This window comes from Desmodus rotundus, chromosome 1 (assembly GCF_022682495.2).
Source record: "Desmodus rotundus isolate HL8 chromosome 1, HLdesRot8A.1, whole genome shotgun sequence".
Classification (NCBI taxonomy): domain Eukaryota; kingdom Metazoa; phylum Chordata; class Mammalia; order Chiroptera; family Phyllostomidae; genus Desmodus; species Desmodus rotundus.
The window spans coordinates 24724441-24747505 of NC_071387.1; the positions used below are offsets into that span (position 1 = coordinate 24724441).

Genomic DNA, 23065 nt, shown 5'->3' on the forward strand with positions numbered 1-23065 from the left:
GTTTTTCCAAACACTGAGTGCAGTACAAACAATGAAGTAGAAGTGTACAGAACCAAGTAGCTAGTCCGAACAGGTAGAAGTTACTTTGACTGAAGTCCTGAAGAAAGGGATCATAAGGAAGATATCTTTTCGTTGGGACCTTAATAGCTGGAGAAGGAAGTCTGCAGATGAAAATGAGCTAAGGTGCAAAAATGAGAAGGTGAAAATCATGTTTGGAAAATGGCAAATGAGTCTGTTACCCAGGAAGAACAGTTTATGTAACAGAGCACTGGAAGATGAGGCCCTTAAACAAATATATTTTTTCTTTCATTCAGATGAAATTTATATGGAAAGAAATACTTACTGATTTAAAAGCAGCAGAAATAGTAATTGGCTGAGAGTTTTGATTAATTGAATTGTAATGTATTCAGGTCTCGAATGAAAAAATACTGATGCTAAAGAATATTTATAATAGAAAATTAACTGTTTAGAGAAACAAATATATATATATATATATACCCTTTCAAATGACACAGTATAAATGAAAGATCCTAGGAGTCAGGGCCAACATTGGGTGTGAAATTCAGCTAAGCCATTCACTACGTGAACGCAGACAGGATACTTCTTGGAGTCCTAGTTTCCTAACTTATAGAATCAAGAATTGGATATCCAGTCCACAGGAAATTAAATATAAGGTGTGTAGAAACGTCTGGCATGTAGTGGGCAATTGTTACACCGTAGCTCTTTTTACAAATTCATTTAATACATTTAAAACCTTTAATATATTTAAAAAATTCACTTAGAATCAAAGTGTCACAGTGACTTTAACGTGACACGACCATGAATAAGTTCCGTGGGGCCCTTAAGGGCAGGGAGTCTCCACGTTTTACTTACGTGATTTCGTAGGTCACGTGTGCAATGCAAGCGCCTGTACTGTTGTGCAATTGCGGAGCTTGCAGCCACCACCTCCCCACCTTAGCTGGTACTCATCTACAGGATGAAATGCAGAACGACGTACGACATCTTCCAACAATTCCACTCCCTCCAGAAAATACTGAATTAGTGATTTTGTGGTAAGAATAAAGCATAAAATAAATCCTTATCAAACACAGCTGAAGAATGAACCAGCAGATTAGAAAGGGGCTAGAAGAGGGGAAGGATCATTCTCCCCTGAGGATTATCATCCTCCCTTGTAACCTTGTCTTTGTATCAAGAGTCCTTATACCAGGGAGCTACAACCAAGAAGGGGATAGTGAGTCTGCATAGCAGTGACCACATATAGAATACAATTTAATGTGACTACCTATTAAAGAAGTAAAGTTAAGTGATGTATCTTTTTGCAACTATTAAATTAGCATATAGTGAGTTTGTGTTGAAACTAGTGCCTTAAGGTGCACTACTGAGTCTATAAATTGTGGCAATCGTTTGAAAACAAAATAGCAAAAACTTTGATAGTTTTCAAGCCTGTTGTTGCTATTGCTGAGACTCTGAAAAGAAAAAGTAAATCCATATGCAAAGTACTCATTGCTCACTTATTTGTCATAGCAAAAAATTCAAGACAGCTTAATGTCTGAAAACTAAGAAACAGTTTAGTAAATAACAGAATATCAATTTGCAGAGTATAAATCACCCATTAAAAAGTATTATTGTGAAGAATATTAACATGTAAAAATGCTTATAACCTAATGTCAAGTGAAAAGACATTAAAATGCATATTATACTTTCAAGCACATAATATTTTGTTTTGATCAAGAGAACATAAAAAACAAAAGATTTGTTAGTACGGTGGAATTTATGAGGTTTTTCTGTTTCTTTCTTTCATTATTGATATAATGCTTCTTGTGCTACCAGTATGAAACAGAATTAGAAATTAATAAAATGGAACTAATTACTCTGCTGTCAGAACTTGGAGGCATTCTACAGGTTATTTTTGTAGTTTACTAATATCGGTGTAATTTCCTATTTCCAGAAATGCTTCATCGCCTTTGTTCAACAGATTCAATTAAATGTTCTTGAAGCAGGAGACTTACACCATCCTGAAATAAATACTGTGAGGAATATGGGCTTGCATTTATGTCATCTGCCTTGGGGAGAGTTTAGAATAAATTATAAAACAATTACTCACCAGTTCCTTAACATTTCAATACATATTGGATTGGGAACAAGAAAAAATAAATTCTGGAAAACGGTGCTTTCAATGTCTTTTGGGTTATTTTTTAAAATGAGAACACTTACTTTTCAATAACAATAGCTGTATAGATTTTAACTAATTATATCATTCACTTTCCACATTAAGTTATACAATTCTTTATAAGAATATAAAGCTTCTTGTTCTATACACATTACAGAAGGAACCATTACAATACTGAGCCTTTGAAGTAATCACTTTTATGTGCTGAATGGTGAATTTTAGGAGATTTCAATCTGAAGGCTAATGCTAATTTCTGAGAGAGATATCACCTGCTTAGAGCTCCTATAATCTCACCTGTAAACTGATGGTAATTTTTCCCTGTCCTCTGCTTTCCAGGAAAAGTTATTATGAAGTTTAAATGAAGGAAAAGAACTATAAATTCACTGGAAATGTATAAAACAATAAGATTGCATTCACTATCCATTAGAGAGTTCTTAATAAATATCAAAAAGATTCTATTATAAAAATGAAAAATGTATAAATATATACACAGTTTCATTACATGTTAATTCTTTCTGTCATTCAATAAATATTTACTTGGAGGCCACGGTCACTGTGCTGGATGCATGGAACGCAACCACAAAACTGGCAGAGATGACTTGTTCCACAGTCCAACAGGAAAGACAGAAAAATGAAGAGGCAATAACAGTGCAGTGTGATAAATTTTGTGGTAGAGTACTATGGCAGTGCTATGGATTGAATGTTCGCATGCTCCCCCAATTCATATGATGAATTCCTAATGCCTAATGTGATGGTGTTGAGAGGTGGGACCTTTAGGAAGTGATAAGGTTTGAACAGGGCTATGGGAGTGGAGCCTCCATGATAGGAGCCCGAACTAAGGTGGAAATTGGTACTGAGAAGTGGGGTTCTGCTGTAACAGCTACCTAAAAATGTGGAAGTGGCTTAGGAATTAGATAATGGGTAGAAGCTGTAAGAGTTTTGAGGTTCATTCTAGAAAAATCTAATATTGTTGTAAAGTGGTTTTTTTAAAGACAATTCTGGTGAGGAGTCAAAATGGTAAGAGGAAAGCTTAAGAGAAAGCTTCCATCTTCTTAAAGTATACATTAATAATCATGTGCAGATGTTAGTATAAATATGAATGGTAAAGCCCATTCCGATGAGGTCTCCGATGGAGATGAGGAATGTGTTACTGGACAATGGAGGAAAGGAAGTCCCTGTTATAAAGCGGCAAGGAACTTGGCTGAACTGTGTGTGAGTTCTAGTGCTTCCTGAAAGATTTTCAGCTAAGGAAACTTCTAAGCAAAGTGTTAAAGAGGCAGCTTGATTCTTTTTGAATACTTGTAGTAAAATATGACAGAGAGAGTTAAATTGAAGATGGAATTGTGTAGTGAAAACAATCAGAACTTGGAGATTTAGAAATTTCCAGCCTGTCCATATTACAAAAAATGAGAGCACCAAGGGTGGGTGTGACCTTCTAATGAGATGAAGTGTGAGTGTGAGCCAAGGGTCTAATGAGCCACCTCAACAGAGGCCAGAAATAGAGATAGAGTACCAGCAAAAAGATGGCCAGTTTAAACTAAAGAGAATTTGAGGATGTGGAACAAAATAAAGGAAGGTTGTAGAACTTCTTAGACCATACACAGCTGTACTATAGAGCTATTTGGCTGTGAACTTGGGCTACCCTTCAGGAAAAGAGAAGGACTGCACAGGTGATCCAGAGGCCATTAGAGATCTCAGCTCAACAGGCCAGATGGCTTCCAACTAAAGCCATGGAGGTGATGTTGCCACCCCAGTGGGCGTGGAGGGCAGAGCCTCAAACCAAAAAGAGTTATCTTGAGCCTTAAGTTCTAACGGAGTTTGCCCTGTTAGATTTTGGTCTGACTTGGGACCTGTCACTTCTTTCTTCCTTCCCATGTCTCCCTTTTGTAATGGGAATGTCTACACTATGCCCATCCCATCATTGCTAGTATTTTGAAATATGATTGGTTTCTATGTATAGACCTTGTATCCTATGACCTTGTTAAACTTACTCTTCCTAAATAGATAAGCATGTCTTCAGTAAATATCATTTCAATCCAGTCTATCAGCCTTTTATTACTATTTCTTGTTTGTTTGTTTGTTTTCACTAGTCAGTACTTATAGTTCCATGTGGATTAGGGGTCAGAAGAGAGGGCATTCTTGCCTCCTTTCCAATCTTAGAGAAAAAGCATTCAACCTCTCACCATTAAGTAGGATGGTAATGGTAGCTTTATTTTTCGATGTTCTTCACCCTGTTAAGGAAATTCCTTTCTATTCCTAATTTTTTTGAATGTGGAAGTTTGGCAAATGCTTTTCTACATCTACTGAGACAATCTTATAGGTTTCTTATGTAGACTATTAATATGGTCACCTAATTGCACATGATATCATATATTTTTATATGTACTTCATGTATATATTTTACATATTGTTAGATTTGATTTGCAAATGTTTTGTGTCTGGTCTAATGCTGAGTCCTCTGACAGCAGCTTGGATACTAGAATTTGTGTTCAGAGGGCAATCAAATCTTTTGGATATAGTTCCAATTAAAAATATTTTAGGGGTGGCTAGTGAATGTTTTTATTTCTTGTGAGTCTAGTACTGCTTTAAAAGGCATATACATACAAATGATATCTAGCTGTTCAGCATTTTAGGGGGCCCTTCGGAATATCTTGACTTCATAGGGTTATAAATAGAAGTCAGCTCATCAGTTGAGTCAGAAGTACACCCTCTGCAACATTCAATAAGCAAAAACTGAAAATAAAGATGATATATAATCTACACACAGTTGTATAACTAGGAAGTGCCACATATAGGACAAGAATTCAGAGTTACCTGCACAAAAGTCCATGCATGGAATACCATATTCCCATGCACTGTTAGGTATGTATAATGGGAAATACTCATATAGTATTATTAAGGCATTTTAAATTCCTCATCATGGATATGTGTTTTCACATCCTCTTATTTGCAGGAAATTAATTGTTGATTTTATTAAGAAACCAGATTATTTTATTGTCAGAGCGCCCCATGCTAGTTTTAATGTCTGCCTGTGCTTATTCTATCTTTCTTTTACACTGACCACAGTGAGATTTGCAGAGCCGGAGTTTCTGTTTCTCCGTCAGGGCTCCAGGGCTCTGATATTCTGGGTGTAGTCATGTATGTCGTCTGCCACACTTCAGCAGTTAGAGAGTCTAGGTTTACTTTCACCAAATGAGTACTGAACTCACAACGAGTGCTTTCTTAATTGGAATACATTAAATACATTAACTTGAAGGTTTGTATGAAAGATTTTTTTAAAAAATCATTGTCTTCTTTTTTTAAGATTTTATTTTATTTTTGGACAGAAGGGAAGGGAGGTGGAAAGAGAGGAAGAGAAACATCAGTGTGTGGTTGCCTCTTGCTTGCTCCCCACTGGGGACCTAGGCCGCAACCCAGGCATGTGTCCTGACTGGGAATTGAACCAGCAATCCTTTGGTTCGCAGTCCGGCACTCAATCCATTGAGCTACACCAGCCAGGGCTATGAAAGACTTTTATCCAAATTTTTTTTTCTTTTCACACTCATTTTGTGATTCAAACATTTTGAGCATGTTGCATTACTGTGTGCTATTTTTTAAGTAATAAAAATCCACACCTAATTTGACATGATTCCTTTGGCATTTAATAAGAACACATAATATAGTTTAATGAATCTGCAAACTAAATAATGGTTGTAGTGGGTGTGAAAATAGGGATATTTAAATGCATAAGGAAATTTAGCACACATCCCAGTGGCCATGTAAATAGACCTCTGATTCTTGTACAAATTGCAAATACTTCCTTGTGCAGAAACACAGTGAAAAATATAGTCCTCCATCTATACATAGAGCTCATTATCATACTTCTGAATGCTCACTGCATGCCTATTATCCACTTAAAAGCTCCATTAAAACCCCGCTCTGTTTCAGCAGCAGCTAAACAAGTCAAAAACTAAGCCTCATTTGTCTCTATTTATCTCCAGAGATTAAAGACATCTATATAGATGAGGTGTATTTTAAGATTATATATCTAGTTATTTTGACAGAAAGCTTTCCCATATGACCCTGTGTGACCTAAAGTCAGTATTCAAAAGCTCATTATCAACATAGATTCTAGGACAGACAGACACAGGGGGAATGTGCATGAAAAAAGTGATTGAGGGTAATACACATTTGGTGGATTGTAATGTTACCTTGCTATAAGGAACTTAAGACTTTTGGTGTAATAGTAGTTTATTGTTATTTACCATCTATGTGTACAAATGTCTAATATGTTTGATGTTTTACATGAAAGTGAAATAATTAACAAGATATATTTCTGAGAAACAGAAATTTAGTTTCAGCTTAGGGCCAAGTAAAGAAACCGTAATACAGAGGCTGTTGCCATTCAAAGATCATGCAGTTTGAAACTTGCATTTTTAAAAGGCTGTGATATTCTCTTCCCTTTTCATTTGGTTCCATCTAGCCTTTCTCTGGATACTGTCGACTAGAGTTTTACAATTGCTATGCTGCCATTAAATGGGCAGATGTAGCAGTATATGCGAACAAACCAGAACGTGGTAGGTAATGCTTAAAGTGAATACAGGATGAGTGACTAGTCATATGGAAATCAAATAATTATTTGTGTGCATTATGCTTGGGCCTTGGATGTGTGCTATGAGGTGAACTGTGGTGTCTATTTAGATGAGCTTAGATCCACGTATATGCATGTGCATGCCACGTCTAAATGTAAAACGTGTATTTCTATCTTGATTCATTCTTCTATATTTTAATGCAAATATAATTACTGGGAATTCAATACATGCTTTTTAGCAATATAAAAACCTCCTTCATAATGAGTGTTGGAAAAATATTCCTAAAAATAAAGAGATGTATGTCACTGATTAACCATTGTATATCAGCATTTATTTCACTTTCTTTTTATTTATTTGCTTTTAAGCTACAGGAAAGCTACCATTTTGCTATTTCTTGATTTCTGGATGCAGCAAATGTTGTTTTTTACTAACCATGGTCCTTGCCCACTCTTCGTTTTCACCCTTTGTTTAAAGGTACCTGATTTTATTTGGTAGGTAGCATGCAACGTTCATAAACTTATGCATGAGTAGTCTAAGCTAAACATTTCCTTATGTTAGTGGAATGAGTGTGCATATCACCCACATTCTGGCCAATAAGATGCCTGAAGGGTAGGGTTCCTATAAGGAAATCTGCACCCTGATCAAAGAGAGAGGCTAACGTGGCTCTTGCCTGCCTCCAAAGTGTTCTGTGGGGACCTGATGCTAGAAGCCCTGTTGGAGCTATAATATTACCACGTCTCTTCTGTGCACTTTCAGGACATGTTGGAGCTAATTGGGACACAGACTGATCAGCTCTGTGTAAGCCTGACCCATTTGCACACCTGTAATTTCACCCCACTCTACCATTCAATGATAGTCTTCAGTATGCCTTTCTATTTCCCATCTGTCTTTGGCTTGCAACAATTCTCTTTGTAGAATGAAAAAATTACTAGCAAAGAAAAATTGGTATGAGTAAGTATGCTTAGTGGAAAAACTCATTCTTTGAATCTATATACCAAAAAGGTAGTGTTATATATAGTTACATCACAGAGTTAAGTGCAAAAACTAAAAGCATCGTACCGATTACTAGGAGAAACACTGAAGGTGTGCTTTCAAGTTTCTTCATAGGATCTCATGTTACGTAGATAAATACAGAGCATTTCTGGCTGAGTGGAGGCAGAATCATAATTAGAGGGAGGAACAGAGCCACACAATATTCATAAGAGGTGCCTCCTAGCCCTTGTAATTATTTGGATAAAAAGATACTTGAATCTGCAGTGTGATATAAGTAACAGAAACATCAGGGGTCAGACAATGAGACACTTGGAGAAAGTAATCAAGGGGTGGTACATTTTTATGTGTGTGTTCCTCCATCATCTAAAGGCATAGAGTAATCAAAGAAAATAAAGAAGTGGGAATACATCAAACTAAAAAGATTTTGCACAGAAAAGGAAATCAAACAAAACCAAACCTACAAAATAGGAGAAGATATTTGCCAATAATATATCTGATAAGGGGTTAATATACAAAATGTATAAAGAAAATGTATAAAGAACTCATACAACTTAACCCCCTCAAAAAACAAATAATCTGATTACAAAATGAGCAGTGGACCTCCATAGACATTTCTCCAAAGAGGACATACAGATGACCAACAGAAATATGAAAATATGCTAAATGTTACTAATCATCAGCAAAATGCAAATTAAAACCACAATGAGATATCATTTCACACCTGTCAGAATGGCTACCATCAATAATTCAACAATCAAGTGTTGGTGAGAATGTGGAGAAAAAGGAAACCTCATGTGCTGTAAGTAGGATTGGAAATAAGGACAGCCATCATGGAAAACAGTATGGAGGCCCCTTGAAAAATTAAAAATAGAACTACCTTATGACCCAGCAATTACACTTGGGTATTTATCCAAAGAAATCCATCACTAATTTAAAAAGATATATGTATCCCTATGTTCACTGAACATTATGTATGATAGCTAAGACATGGAAGCAAACTAAGTGTCCATCAACAGACAATTGAATAAAGAAGATGTGGTACGTATGCACAATGGAATATTTCTTGGCCATAAAAAGAATCAAATCTTACCATTTGTGACAATGTGGATTGACCTACAGGGTATTACTGCTGAGTGAAATGTCAGATAGAGAAAGACAAATGCCATGATTTCACTTATATGTGGAAGCTAGAAAACAAAATAAACAAACAAAACAGAGACAGACTCAATCTATAGATACAGAGAACAAACTGATGTTTGTAAGATGGCAGGAGTGTTGAAGGGCCGGGTGCAAAAGGTGAACATTTGATTTCTTCAAAAGGTGAAGAAGTACCAATGCACAAAGCATAGGGAATAGAGGCAATAATATTGTAATGACTGTCTATGTACGGTGCCAGGTGGATACTAGACTTATCAAAGGGATCATTCTGTAAATAATATAAATGTCTAATCACTATGCTGTATACCTGAAAGTTACAATATTGAACATCAGCTGTAATTGAAAAATAACAATGTAATAAAGGCATGGGGTTCCCTCAAAAATTGCTTTACATGGCTATTCCCTTGCTGTTCTGCAGTCCATGAGGGGTCTCTATCCAGTCCTGCCTTAAATAATATCCACGCAGTGTTTATACTTTCTTTTCAAACAGCTCTACAAAGCCTGGAATTTCTTGATGTTGAGACTTACCTTTGAGCTTTTGACATTTTATTCTGATGATGTTTTTCACGGCTGGTGAATCCACTTCCAGTAAACCTCATTCACTGGGTGGAAGCATAATTAGTAACAAGTCTAAATTATTGAATATTAAAAAAAAATCACTTGTTTTACTTTCCAGGAAACTAGATGATAGAATATGAAAATCTAGTTTAAGGGAGTGTTTTAGAAAAATGTTTTCAATGCATAAATAAAAACAATTGTGATTAGCCTATCATCCCAGGTATTTATATGTAAATGATACTGCTGAAGTACCCGAGCTTGCGTGAAAGTAATCTCTTTTTGAATTAGTTATAAACCTTCAGCATTCTGTTCACAGTGGTTTTCCTCTACTAATTTGCCTAATAAACCACTTCTTCCTCATTAAAACAAAAGTAAACTTCAACACAAGAAATTTTCAAAATATGGTAATCTGCATACAGGCACCCTTTGCTTTACGGCACTTCAGCTTCTTGCACGTGGGAGATGTTTTATTTGTTACAAGTTGAAGGCAACCCTGCATCGAGCAAGTCTCTCAGCACCACTGTTCCGACAGCATTTTCTCACTGCCTGGGTCTGTGTCATATTTAATATTTTCTTGCAATAGTTCCATTTTTTCATAATTATTATATTTATTATGGTGATCTGTGATTAGTGACCTTTGTTACTACAGTGATAATTGTATAGGGATATTGCAAACCCATGTAAGACGGAAATAACTGATAAATGTTGTATGTGTTCTGTCTGCTCCACTGAGGGGTTGTGCCCAGCTCTCTCCCTCTTCTTGGGCTTCTCTATTCCCTGAGACATAACAATATTTAAATTAGGCCAACTAATAAAACTGCAATGGCCTCTCAAGTAACAGGAAGAGTCACATGCCTTTACTTTAAATAAAAAACTAGAAATGATTAAGCTTAGTGAGAAAGGCATGTCAAAGGCCACCATAGGCTGAAAGCCAGGCCTCTTAGACCAAAGAGTTGGCCAAGTTGTGAATGCAAAGGAAAAATGCCTGAAGGATATTAAAAGCGTTCTCTAGTGAACACATGAGTGATAAAGTGAAACAGCCTTATTGCTGATATGGAGAAAGTTTTAGTGGTCTGAATAGAAGATAAAACTACCCTTAACATTGTCTTTAAGCCAAAGCCTAATCCAGAACAAGGCCCTGACACTCTTAAATTCTCAGAAGGCTGAGAGAGGTAAAGAGGATGCAGAAGACAAGTCTGAAGCTAGCAGAGGATGGTTCATGAAGTTTAAGGAAAGAATCCATCTCTACAACATAAATGTGCAAGGTGAAGTAGCAAGTGCAGACTTAGAAGCTTCAGCAAGTTATCCAGCAGACCCAGCTAAGATAACTAAAGCAGGCGGCTACACTGAACAACAGTTTTCAATGCAGACGAAACAGCTTTATCTCAGAAGAAGATACCATCTAGGCCTTTCAGAGCTAAAGAGAAGTCAGTGCTTGGCTCTAGAGCTTCGAAGGACAGGCTGACTCACTTGTTAGGAGCTCAAATGCAAGTGATAACTAAATTAAAGCCAACGCTCATTTACTGTTCTGAAAATCCCAGGGCCCTTAATAATTATGGTAATTCTACATTGCTTATGCTCTATAAATGGATTGACAAAGCCTGAAAGGTATCATATCTGTTTACAACACGACTTTCTGAGTATTGTAAGCCCACTGTTGAGACCTACTTCTTAGCAAAAACAAAAACAAACAAAAAAACCCAAGCAAACAAAAAAATCCCCCCAAAACCAACAAAAGAAAACAAAACCTCATTTCAAAATATTACTGCTCGTTAACAATGCACCTGGTCACTCAAGGTGACCATGGATGCTCACTCCTCTGATGGGTCTGGGCAAAGTAAATTGAAAACCTTCTGGAAAGGATTAAATGCCATTAGGAACATTCATGATTCAAGAGAAGAATGAAATGTCACAATATCAACATTAACAGGAGTGTGGAAGATTCAGACCCTAATGGATGGCTTTGAGGAGTTCAAGGGATTAGTGGAGGAAATAATTGCAGGTATGGTGGAAATGGCAAGACAGCTAGAAATTGAAATGGAGCCTGAAAATGTGACTGAATTGCTGCAATTTTATGATAAAACTTTAACAGATGAGGAGTTGCTTCTTATGGATGAGCAAAGAAATTTGTCTCCTGAGTTGGAATCCACTACTAGTGAAAATGTTGAAATGACAACAAAGGATTTTAGCACATTACATAAACTTTTTGATAAAGCAGTGGCAGGGTTTGAGAGGAATGCCTTCGACTTTGAAAGAAGTTCTACTGTGAATAAAATGCTATCAAACAGCATTGCATGCCACAGAGACATCTTTTGTGGAAGGAAGAATCAATCAACGCAGCAAACTTTACTGTTGTCTTATTTTAAGAAACTGCCACAGCCACCCCCTCAGCCTTCAGTAACCTCCACCCTGATCAGTCAGCATTCACCAGCATCAAGGCACGACCCTCCACCAGCAAAAGTTTGAGTCACTGAGGGCTCAGAAGATGGTTAGCCTCTTTTCTTTAGCAAATGTATTGTTAATTAAGGCACGTACATTGTTTCTTTAGATATAATGTTATTGCTTAATAATGTTACACTTAATATAATGTTACACTTAATAGGATACAGTGTAGTATAAATATAACTTTTATATGCACTGGGAAACCAAAAATTTTGTGTGAATTTCTTTTTTTAAAAGATTTTATTTATTTATTTTTAGAGAGAGGGGAAGGGAGGGAGAAAGAGAAGAGACACATCAATGTGTGGTAGCCTCTCGCTCACCCCCTACTGGGGACCTGGCCCACAACCCAGGCATGAGCCCTGATTGGGAATCCAACTGGTAACCCTTTGGTTTGCAGGCCAGCACTCAATCCACTGAGCTACACCAGCCAGGGTTTGTGTGTGTTTCTTTACTGTGATATTTCCCTTATTGCGGTGGTCTGGAACAGAACCCTCGATGTGTCTACAGTATGCCTCTAACTGAATTTCATTTTGTCACGGTGAAGAAGGTGCAATCTTAATGTCAGAAACAGACATTGGCTCTCACACAAACTCTTATTTTGTCTGTTTGATTATCCAACATCTAGCATAAGTGTCAGTTCTAGCTGGAAGATAGTCTTGCTCAGAACTGCCTATGACACAAAATCAAAGGACAGTGTTCACCTCTAAAGTCTTTGTATCTCATAGTTCCACCCAGCATCAAAGGAGAGTCCTGTGACATATTAGGGCAGAAGAGTGAGTCCGAGGGAAAGTAGTTTCCTGAATTTTGTAGTGATGTTAAAGGCAGGATTGAGTGATTGGGAGCTGCCAAGCATCAACTCCAGTGACAGATGCGCTTAGTTTAAAGAAGTAAATGCAAAACTGTAAGAGAAATAACTTTTCAGCACAAAAGCCTAGAGGCCCTTGAGGATAGATGATGCCAGAAAAATGTGAGATTATTGTGCCTGCCAGAGTATATTAATACTATAAATATAGATGATTTCCTAAGGAAAAAGATCCTTGAAAATGTACCAAATGTATGGTGCTGAATATCAAGCTAAACAGCAAAGGCATGGTGTCAACGGAGCATCAGCTCCTGCCCTCCTCCCTTGTCACTGTTCTGAAAGACGGCTGGGATGGCTCTTAGGGATCTCGGATTCAAGTGGACACCACACGGATTTCACTAATTCTTTTCTCATGCATCCTCTCTTTTCCGATTCTCCATCTGCATTAGATGTAGAGCTAGCCATCCAGTAACTCGAGAGCTGAATAATCAGATTCATTCTTTCATTCCAAAAACAGTTATCAAAACACCTCTGAAGTGCTGGGCATTGTTCTCAGCACTTAGGATGCATTTGTAAACAAAGTAGACAAATAGTCCTGCCTTTTTGAAACTTATATATTCTAGTGAAGGTGAGCAGTAAAGGCATAAATAAATATAACAAATAAGTAAATTATATAGTGTGTTAATAATTGCTATGGAAATCAGTAGATAAAATAAGGAGGGGGTCAGAATTGTGCTAAGGAACGGTGGGATGAATGCCTCGCAATTTTAAATTAGGTGGTCAGGTAGACTGAAACTGAACAAAACTCAATGCTGCTTCCTGCTTCTCTTCACCTCTTGCCATAGCTAGCTGACTTAAATTCTATCCATCCTTCAATGCCCCATTCAGATATGATCTCTTGGGATACCTGCTCTGATTCATTCAACATTCCTTCAACATCCTCTTCTCTGTATTCACATGTGGCTGACTGCGCTGTTGCTTACCCCGTCTCCCCTCTGAGTTACGTACAGGTCCTGGGCATGTGCAGTCCGACAGTTTCCCACCAGAAGGGCTTGAACAGCTCTGCTTCTCCCCTTAGGGCTTTCTTAGTGTCTGCTTAAGGTACAGGAATCCCTGAAGTCGCTGGTGGAGTTTAACACCTGCCCCGCCCCCCCCCCCCCCCCCCCCCCCCCCCCGCTGAGAGATCATCCTCAAACAAGGAGAGATGGGAGCGCAAAGGTGACCACCTCAGCTTCACATCCCCTGGTGAGGTAATTTTGAAGTGCATTCCACAAAATTCCTGAGGGTCCCAATGGGATTAAGCATCACTTGCCCATCATATTCATTTTTTTCACGTACCATTTACTGCCGTTCTGCCCCTCCCCATCTCTCTCTCTGTACTCTCCTGTGCTTTCTGTACTCACTTTGTCAACAACCCACCCACACACAAGTCCTTCATGGAAATCTAAGTGCAAACACTTCAGCAGTTCAATTCTGAACCCCTTATGATCTTACTGGGTATGATATGATATTATATCATTTATGGGCATTTGCCATTTCTGCTAACTTGTGAATTCCCCAATTTGTATCCTACAAGTTCTATATCCCTAAACATAGCTTTCGCCCTTTAATACAAAATATTAAGTTATGTTTGGTGAGGGCAATCTGGGTTTAGTTAACCGATACTTGGATTCAAATTCTGGCTCCATCATTTAAAAATTGTATTTGTAGCACAATTCTCTGCCTCAGATTTTTCATTAGAGAACTGGTGAGAAAATACCTACCTTGTTGATTGTTCTGAGGATAAAATGCAAAAATGTATGCAAAGCCCTTAACATATTATCTGTCACATATAAGGCACTCAATCACTATAAGCCTTTTCATACCTGTGCCTGCCTTTTTCTCTCTTGCTAAATTCAATCTTTTAAAACAAAGGAACTGGAAAAGGAATAATAGAATTTCAAGTCTGTTGGAAATATTAGCATGCTAAATCAATGGCATTTTGTTTGAGTAAAATATATGCCAGCAGTTGATACATGTTTCTATATTTTCCTCCTATTCCTTTTAATTCAATAAAGAATTTGGCATGATATCTGGCAAGCTTGTATTTATCTTTTTATATATGTGTGTATATATATATACACACATACACATATATATCACGTATACATGTATATATTAGAAATACACTAACAATAAAATAATCACTTTGGCCAACTAGTTACCTAGGGCAGAGGTGGGCAAAGATGTATTGCACTTTTTTTAGCATGTGTTTGCAGCAAAAAAATGTGTTAATCATTAATTAGATGTCCATTTTTACCCTAATCTTTATCTTAAAATAAAGATCTGAGGACAGGAACCCAACTAAGTGTGGTGCTTTGAAAATTATAAGAAAATATGACTTGACTCATTAATAACTACAGATAGTAAAATATTTTCAGAATTTCAACTTAAGAAATATTTCCTGCATCAGCAAAATCCTGTATCGGGTGCTTAAGGCACACAGCAGACTAAGAGCAGGGAGAAGGTTTGGAATTGTACACAATACTATAGGATGGGGTCAAATCTGTGTCATGAGAGAGGTACAAACACATTGCAATATGGGTTCAAAAGGAAAAAGTTAAGAACTATTTCAGGAGTCAGAATACCCTTCATGAGGAGATAAGATCTGAGATGAGTGTGTCCTAAGGGTTTTAGCCTGCAGACATTTACAGAGGGTAGTTCTGAAATGAGGGTCAGCCTACCCAAAGATATGGTCGTGAGAAAAATAGGTATTCCCGAAAGCAGATTGTAGTGATCCAGTTTGGCTCAGAAGCAAGTTGTATTGACACGGGTTGCAGATGGGGGTGTGGGAGGCACAATACAATGAAGAATCTTAAAAGCCAGAGAGAGAGATTTGTCTTTAGTTTCCATCAAATGGGAATGCTTTCAGCAGAAAGTAACTGAAAACTCTGCCTTAACTTATCAAATAATAAAGACAATTTGTTACCTAACCCAAGCAGAACAGTGCTCTACTTTTAGTGGCAGTATAAACCAGGCTTAGTTAATTCAGCATCTCAATGATATCATCAAAGAACCAAGTTCATTTTATTTTTGTCTCTTCTAAAGCTCAGATGTCTGCCTTATCCTCTGCCAGCCACCTCATGATCCCAAGTTGCCTACTGTAGTTGTAGGCATCAAATGCAGACAACACACCAACCAAAAGAAGAGTGAGAACTGCCTTTACATATGTATGGAAACATATTTCAGAAATCTTTTTCCCTGAAGCAGACTAACTCTCACATTTCACAGGATAAAAGTAGATGACACGCTCCTTCCTAAATGAATTACTGACAAAAGGTATGGAATGTCCATGAGGGCTAAGATGATTCAATTTATATCTCATGTCAAGGAGGAGTGATTACCAGGAAAAAAATAGCTTTCCTTTGAGAAAGAAGGGAGAAATGATTGTTGTGGAGGCACCCCACAGTCCCTTGTAAAAGTCAAGGTAACCGTATATCCTGGTTTGTCTGGACAGTTGTGGTCCACACTTGCTGTCCCAATGTAATTAATAACAGTGCCCTTTTCCCTCTCAAAACTCTGCCAGCTTGTACATTAATTTATATGGTCATTGCAGCTAAAATGGATAATTTTAGACACTACAGATTTGAGTGCAAGAGCTATGATTTACAGTAATTAATTAATGTGATAAAAAAAAAAAAACACTCAGAGGTAAAGACCAAAAGAGGAGTTAGAAGATGTCTAAAAGAGTTCGAACAAGAAAGTCTGAACCGGTGTGGTGACAAAGGGGATGGAGAGAAAGAGGCCAGGAGTCCTCGCAGAGGTCATAATTTAAAATTTGGCACCTATTGATGCAAGATCTAACAATGAAGGAGAAAAATAAAAAGTGAGAGGAGGTTTTAAACATGTGAGCTTGCATGACTGAGAGGACCAGATTGCTGTAATGGAAACAGTAAGGTCGGAATGATGCGTTTCAATGGCTAGAATGCTGAGGTCAGTTTTGCCATGTTGAGTGTAGTTCTGCTGGGAAAACTGGGTGGATGTATGAAGCAGGTCATTAGGGGTTTATCAACAGCTTCTGTGATAATTTAATTAGGTATATAATCTTTTTGGTAGGCTTTGATGGAATTGGAATTTATAACCCCAAAATACTAAACAAGTAAACAAAAAATTAATTCATCATTTGCTCAATAAGTAATTATGATTCTAAGAGTTGAGGAATCAGCAGTAATCAAAACTAAGTCCTCTCTGTCCTTTTGGAGCTTATATTCTCATTGAGGGAATCCCAATAAACACGTAAATGTATTAGTATGGCATATTTTGATAAAGGCTATAAAATAAACATAAAAATAGTTGGGGTTATCGTGCAAGTCTTTTCTGATACAGTGGCATTTGCATAAAGAATGGAAAGAAATAAAGCCTACAGATATTTAGTTAATAAATATTATATTTTTGAGAGGATAGCAGATTCAAGGGCTCTTGTCAGAAGATTCCTTCTGTCAAGAAGAAATTCCTCCTTGTCAGAAGAATTTGCAGGAACAGTGCTGAGACCAGTGTGTCTGGAGCCTAGGGAATGGGGAGGGCAGTGGAAGTTAACCACCTGCTATCTGTCTGACCAATAAATGTCACAAATGAAAAAGGTCCTATGAATGGTATTTTATAATAATTCATGGGTAGGGAGTAATGCTGCTTCATAAGCTGGTGAGTTAATGTTTACAATTTCTCTCTGAGAAAAGAGTATTTGAGTATATGAAGCACTTAATCACAAACAGAACAAGAGGGAGAGCATTCCAGGGAGGAGAAAGTCCCCATAGCAGGAATGAGCTTAGTGGTCTAATAAATTGAAAGTGGCCAAGGCAGGGAATGGCTAGAGATGAGGTGGGGGATGTAAACACAACCACAGGGTTCCTTGTAGGCCATCATAGGCAATTTATATTTATTGTAAATAAAGTGGAATTATGTAGAAGGGTTTTAAGCAGAGGAGTCTCATATCTGATTGAGTGTTTACAGAAGACTACTGGCTATGTGAAGAATGTGTCAGGAACTAGGGGCAAAATAAGAAAATATAGGGCCCCAGTAAAAGAATTATTGCAGCTGTCTAGGTGGGAGAAGATGGTGACCTGGGGCAGGAGGATGGCAAGGAAGAAAAAAAGGAAGAGAGAAGTTTCCAATGTACAGAAAGTATTTGTTGATCAATTGAATATAAAAGATGAACAAGAAAGAGGCATTTAAAATGATGTTTAGATTTTTGTCTTGACCACTTGGGTGGGTGGTCATACTATTTACCGAAATAGGAAAGGTACAGAGAAGAACAAATCTTAAAGGGAAAAACATGCATTTCATTATTCATATGTCAAATGGACTTAGATTTATGGAGTTGGAGATAAGAAGAAAGGTTTGGGCTACATATATACCGTGGAGCTGTTGACACATATAATATTTAAAATCATAGAAATGGATGAGATTGCTCAGTGAGAGTGTAGAGAGAAGATGAGGTTGTAGACTGGAGGAAAACCAACGAGACCGAGAAGGAGTACGCAGAGAGAGAAGAACAGTGAGGATAAGGTGAGACTGTGGATTCCAAGAAAGAGGAGCAATTGATGACGGTGTGGCACATGGTTGAAGGCCCAGTGAGAGCAGAAAGCCTGGGGGTCATTGGAGACTTTGACAGGAGTAGTTTTAGAGAAATGCTGGGGTGGAAGGGCAACAGCAGTGAATTGAAGAGTGAACAGTTGGGGGAGGTACAGACAGTGTGTATTGACAAATCTTGTCAGAAGTTTAATTATGAAGGGAAATGGGGAATAAGAAAGTAGGAAATAAAGAAATACTGTGTAAAGGTGGTGGTGTGAACAGTCTCTGCATGCTGGTGGGAATAATTCAGTGTGGAAGGAGAGACGGATGGTACAGACGACAGGGAGAATAATCAGGAAGCAAAGCCCTGGAACAGGTGAGTGGCAAAGGGACATGTGAAGGAATGACCTCACCTGGGGGTGGGGAGGGAGATGCCTTCTCCTTTGCATCTGAAAGGTAGAAGACAGGGGTCCTGCCCTGGGTGGGTTGACTTAGTGCTAAGAAGAGGAGGGGCTTCCCATATTATAACTTCTGTTTAATCTGTGAACTGCGGGGCAAGGCCACCAGCATAAAGTGGTCATGGGTATAAACAATAAAGTAGCTGAAAAAGGAATAGAAAAACAAGCTTCTTGGAGACACGTAACAGGATTTCAGGATGTAAGTGAATAATTATTAGAGGTTGGTGATCACAGTGGTCATGAATTTAAGGTGACATTAATTACATTGACTTCCCCTGCTGTGTAATTTTCTCAGTCATTCTTATTATTTATGTTGTGATTTGGAACTAAAATTACGTCCTGTATGTACATATCATAACAATGAGATCTGTAATGTTTAAACGGGTAAAAGGTATCAGTCTTTCTTAACTGTCAGTTACTGAGTGCTTGCTATGTGTCAGGCACTGAAGAGTCAAAGGCAGAAGCCCTGGTCCTGCTGTCCTGAGAAACTGACAGTCCGGTAGTGCCACAGGCTTTACAAAGTAACTACAAACCACTCACAGCGTGTACGAGCACGCTGGCCTCGGCCTGGACACAGAGGCTTATACTGGGTGTGTGAGATCCTCCAGCTTAAAGAATTCACAACAACTCTATGATAAATAAACAAAAAAGCGGCATTGTCTGATCCTTCAGTCACAGGAAGATACAAGCTAGTGTTTCTCATGTTCTGCTCCCTTCCTTACATATAAATATAGGGTATGTTTCTCTTAAGTAATTGTCAGAACAGTCTGATGTCCTGTAACCTACATGAGTCAAAATCTCTGAAGGTAAATCACACATGTCCTGAAATTATAAACACCAATTCTATGTCTATATATGTACATTCTGCCTCAATGTGTGTTACATACTGTGCTGCTAAGCACTTACATGGTATGTGATTCTAGCATCAAACATACAAGAAAAATGTAGATTATTAACATTTTTTCAGATAAGGAAATAAATCTAACAGGAGTAGGTAAATTGGGCACCGCAGTTTGAAACCGAGAAAATTAAACTAGGGTGTACATCTCACCTGCCTTCCTCAGTCTGTCCTTTTAAGAGATGCCTCTCTAATTCAATACCGATACATATTTTTAGGAATTGTTTTAAATGTTTAAACATTCTTAGGTCCCTCACCTGCTTCCCGCCCACTGCCCCACCGCCACGCCAACAAAAACAGGCCATTCTTGCACATCTGAGAATGTTTAGACCTTGGACATTTCTAATAAAAAACAAAAAAAATTGCCATTTACCTCCAAATAAATTTCTACTGTGCCAGTCATCTTCCTTGAAATGAGCTCACATTGTCTTCTCTGTAGAATTTCTGTGGGCAGACATCATGTCTTCATCTTCCATTTATCCCTCTCTTCTGGTTTAGTTCATGGCATAGAGTTAGAGCTAAAAAAAAATGCTTGTTTGAGTAAAGATTGAAAATAGCATTGCAGTGGGAGTTTGAGTGGTCATGGCTCCAGGCTTAGAGAGAGCACTGTGACATCTGGAAGCTCTGAGCCAAAGCCTGGGCCACGCCTGGTGCTTCGTGGACAGGGATGCTGCTGATGCTACATTGCCAGACACACACAGAGAGCGAAAGAGACTGAAGTCCACATTCTGAACCCACCTGCTACTTCCTAGGTCTGTAACTTTAGTAACTTCGTTCTGTGCATCTTACCTTCCTTGCAATGTATTTTTCTTTCAGGGATGATATGAGACTTAAGTGAGAAAATATTTATGTACCTTGTGGAAAAACCTGGAGTTCTGCCCATTATGTAGAAAATGTTGAATAAATGGTACTTATTGATATTGTGACATTTTTAAAGTGATCAGGAATTATGCCTTGTTTACTTTTATGCCCCTGATGATAAATCTGAGCCCAACTTAGATTAGTGAATCAAAAAAGAATAAAAGTGGTAGTATTTTCCTATTCTTTTGTCTTTCATCTTCCAAAGACCTTTAGGAAGCTGAAGCTAAGCATCAGCAGATTTTGCCCACCACCTATTGAAATCATCGAGAAAACTCTGCAACACGTGTGGTTTAACAATTATAAGACACATTTCTATTTTAAATTATTAATCGCATACATTGAGTTGAATTGACTCTTTTTATTTACTACTTTTCTAAGTGACAGCAAACATACTCATTCTTATTATAAACCAATTTAAAAAGGCAACTTTCCAATTAATAAATATACACTAATGTAAACTGTGTTCCTGTGATAAAATGATTGTAATAGATGCTGACAACTTTGGAAAGAAAGGTGTTTATTAGTGGCAAGGCCTAATTAAAAATCTGATGGGCTCAACGGGGAAAATTGACCAGCACAATTCCCCCCACAAGAACAATTTATTACTGATGATGAGAAATGACCAGAATCAAAGTTGTGAGATTCACGGTGAAAGTCCTCAGGGTAACATTAATTTTTTTACAACAGTTTAAAGGTACACAAAAGGAAATTGCTTCTGCCAGATGGGCTAGGAAAAGCACTGTGGGGGAAAAAAAACCCTGATCATCTCTTTTCTGCTTACAAATACCCGATTAAGATAGTCCCAGCATGTCTAGTTAATGGAATAAAGTATTAATGGTTGTACAAGTTTTAAAGTATTTTCTCATTCTTTTTAAATGGACTTTGTCAACAGAACAAAGTACTTCAAGCAATATATTAAGCCTGGCACTTCCTATGTCAGCACATGTTCTCTTTGAATTATCATTGCAGGTGAGACAGGAAGAACGTAATGGATAAATCACTGAATTTGAGTCAGAGCACCCCTATGTACATGCTCTTCTCTGGGCTCAACTGCTGAGTGAAGGAGAGTAGGCAAGCCAAACTCTCCAAGGGACTGTGTATTCATTAGTAACGAGAATAGGAATACCTGCCCTTCCATCAACTAAATTGCATGAGGAGTAAATGAGATAATGAAGGTAAACATTTCATTTCTTTTTTTAAAGTATTTTTTATTGATTATGCTATTACAGTTTTCCCAATTTTCCCCCTTTATCCCCTCTCCACCCTACCCCCCAACTCTCCAGCATTCCCCACCCCCTTAGTTCATGTCCATGGGTTGTACATTTAGGTTCTTTGAGTCCTCTATTTCCTGTACCATTTTTTCTCTCTCCCCATCTATTTTGTGCTTACTAATTATGCTTCTTCTTCCCTCCCTGCTATTCCTCCCTTCCCCCTTCCCACTGAACTCCCTCTGTGTGATGTCCATTTCTCTGATTCTGTTCCTGTTCGGGTTGTTTGCTTAGTTTTTGTTTTTGTTGTTTTTCTTTTCTTTTAGGTTCATTTTTTGATAGTTGTATTTGCTGTCATTTTATTGTTCATATTTTTGATCTTAATTTTTCTTAGATAAGTCCCTTCAACGTTTTTTTCTTTATGTCCTTGGTTGTCAGAGTTCCGTGCAGTTTGATTTTCTAGTGCTTTTGGTTGTTTATTGATTTTAGATTGGTTGTTATCCTCCTCCTGGTTGTGTGGGGAAGCGAAGGGTTTCTACCTATGCCTCCATCTTGGCTGGAAGTCTCCAAAACAATCACTAGTGTCTTTTCAACCCAAACCGATTTAAGACTCACTTCACTTCTCATGAGAATGATCCCTTCCTTGGGTTACTAATTCTCATTCTCTCTGTCTACAATTGCTTCTATTTTACAGGCCACATACATTGCTGATAACTTTTATTTCTACTCCTCTAGCTATCATTGAGAGTAATGGTTTGCTTTCTTTCATGAGATTAAGAAAAGAAAGATGAAGGTAAACATTTCTTAAAAACTGTAAAATATATGCATGTAAGCTTTGATTTTGTGGCTTGTTTTTTTCTGGAAACGGTCTGGAAAGTCTCTCTAATGTTGTCCTATGTCCTATCTAAATTGTTGGTCCACAGATAGTCGCTTTTTCTTACTGCAGTCGCATGCATTTTATGCATTTATGTCTTTTTTACATTGAATCATTGAGGAGGCATCTGATGGTGATCTCTCTTTGCTCTAAGCACCTATAACTGTTGCTTAGTATTTATCGTATGCCACCATTTATATTCATATTCACATGTCCTCCCCATGTGGCTGACATAACTCTAAAATATTAATACTGCTACTACTAATAGCTAACACTTATTGTTTACTGTATGCCAGGCACTGACTGGCTAAGCATCATAAACAGATTATCAACTTTAACAAGAAGCATAAAATGCATCATATTTTTTTAGTGGGGGTCATAGCATACATCTGCTTTGTAATGTGAATTAACATTTCACACCCAACAGCTTCCACTCTCCCAAAAATGAGACTAGAAAGCTATAGAATTACAAATTTATGTAAACATTTGTCATACCAGATCATTCAACGAGCTCATGCCCTA

General features: G+C 37.7%; 1 pseudogene; it reads left to right on the forward strand.

Moving 5' to 3' along the window:
* Positions 1-3265: 3265 nt before the first annotated feature.
* On the forward strand, positions 3266-11943 carry LOC139440558 (tigger transposable element-derived protein 1-like; annotated as a pseudogene).
* Positions 11944-23065: the final 11122 nt, after the last annotated feature.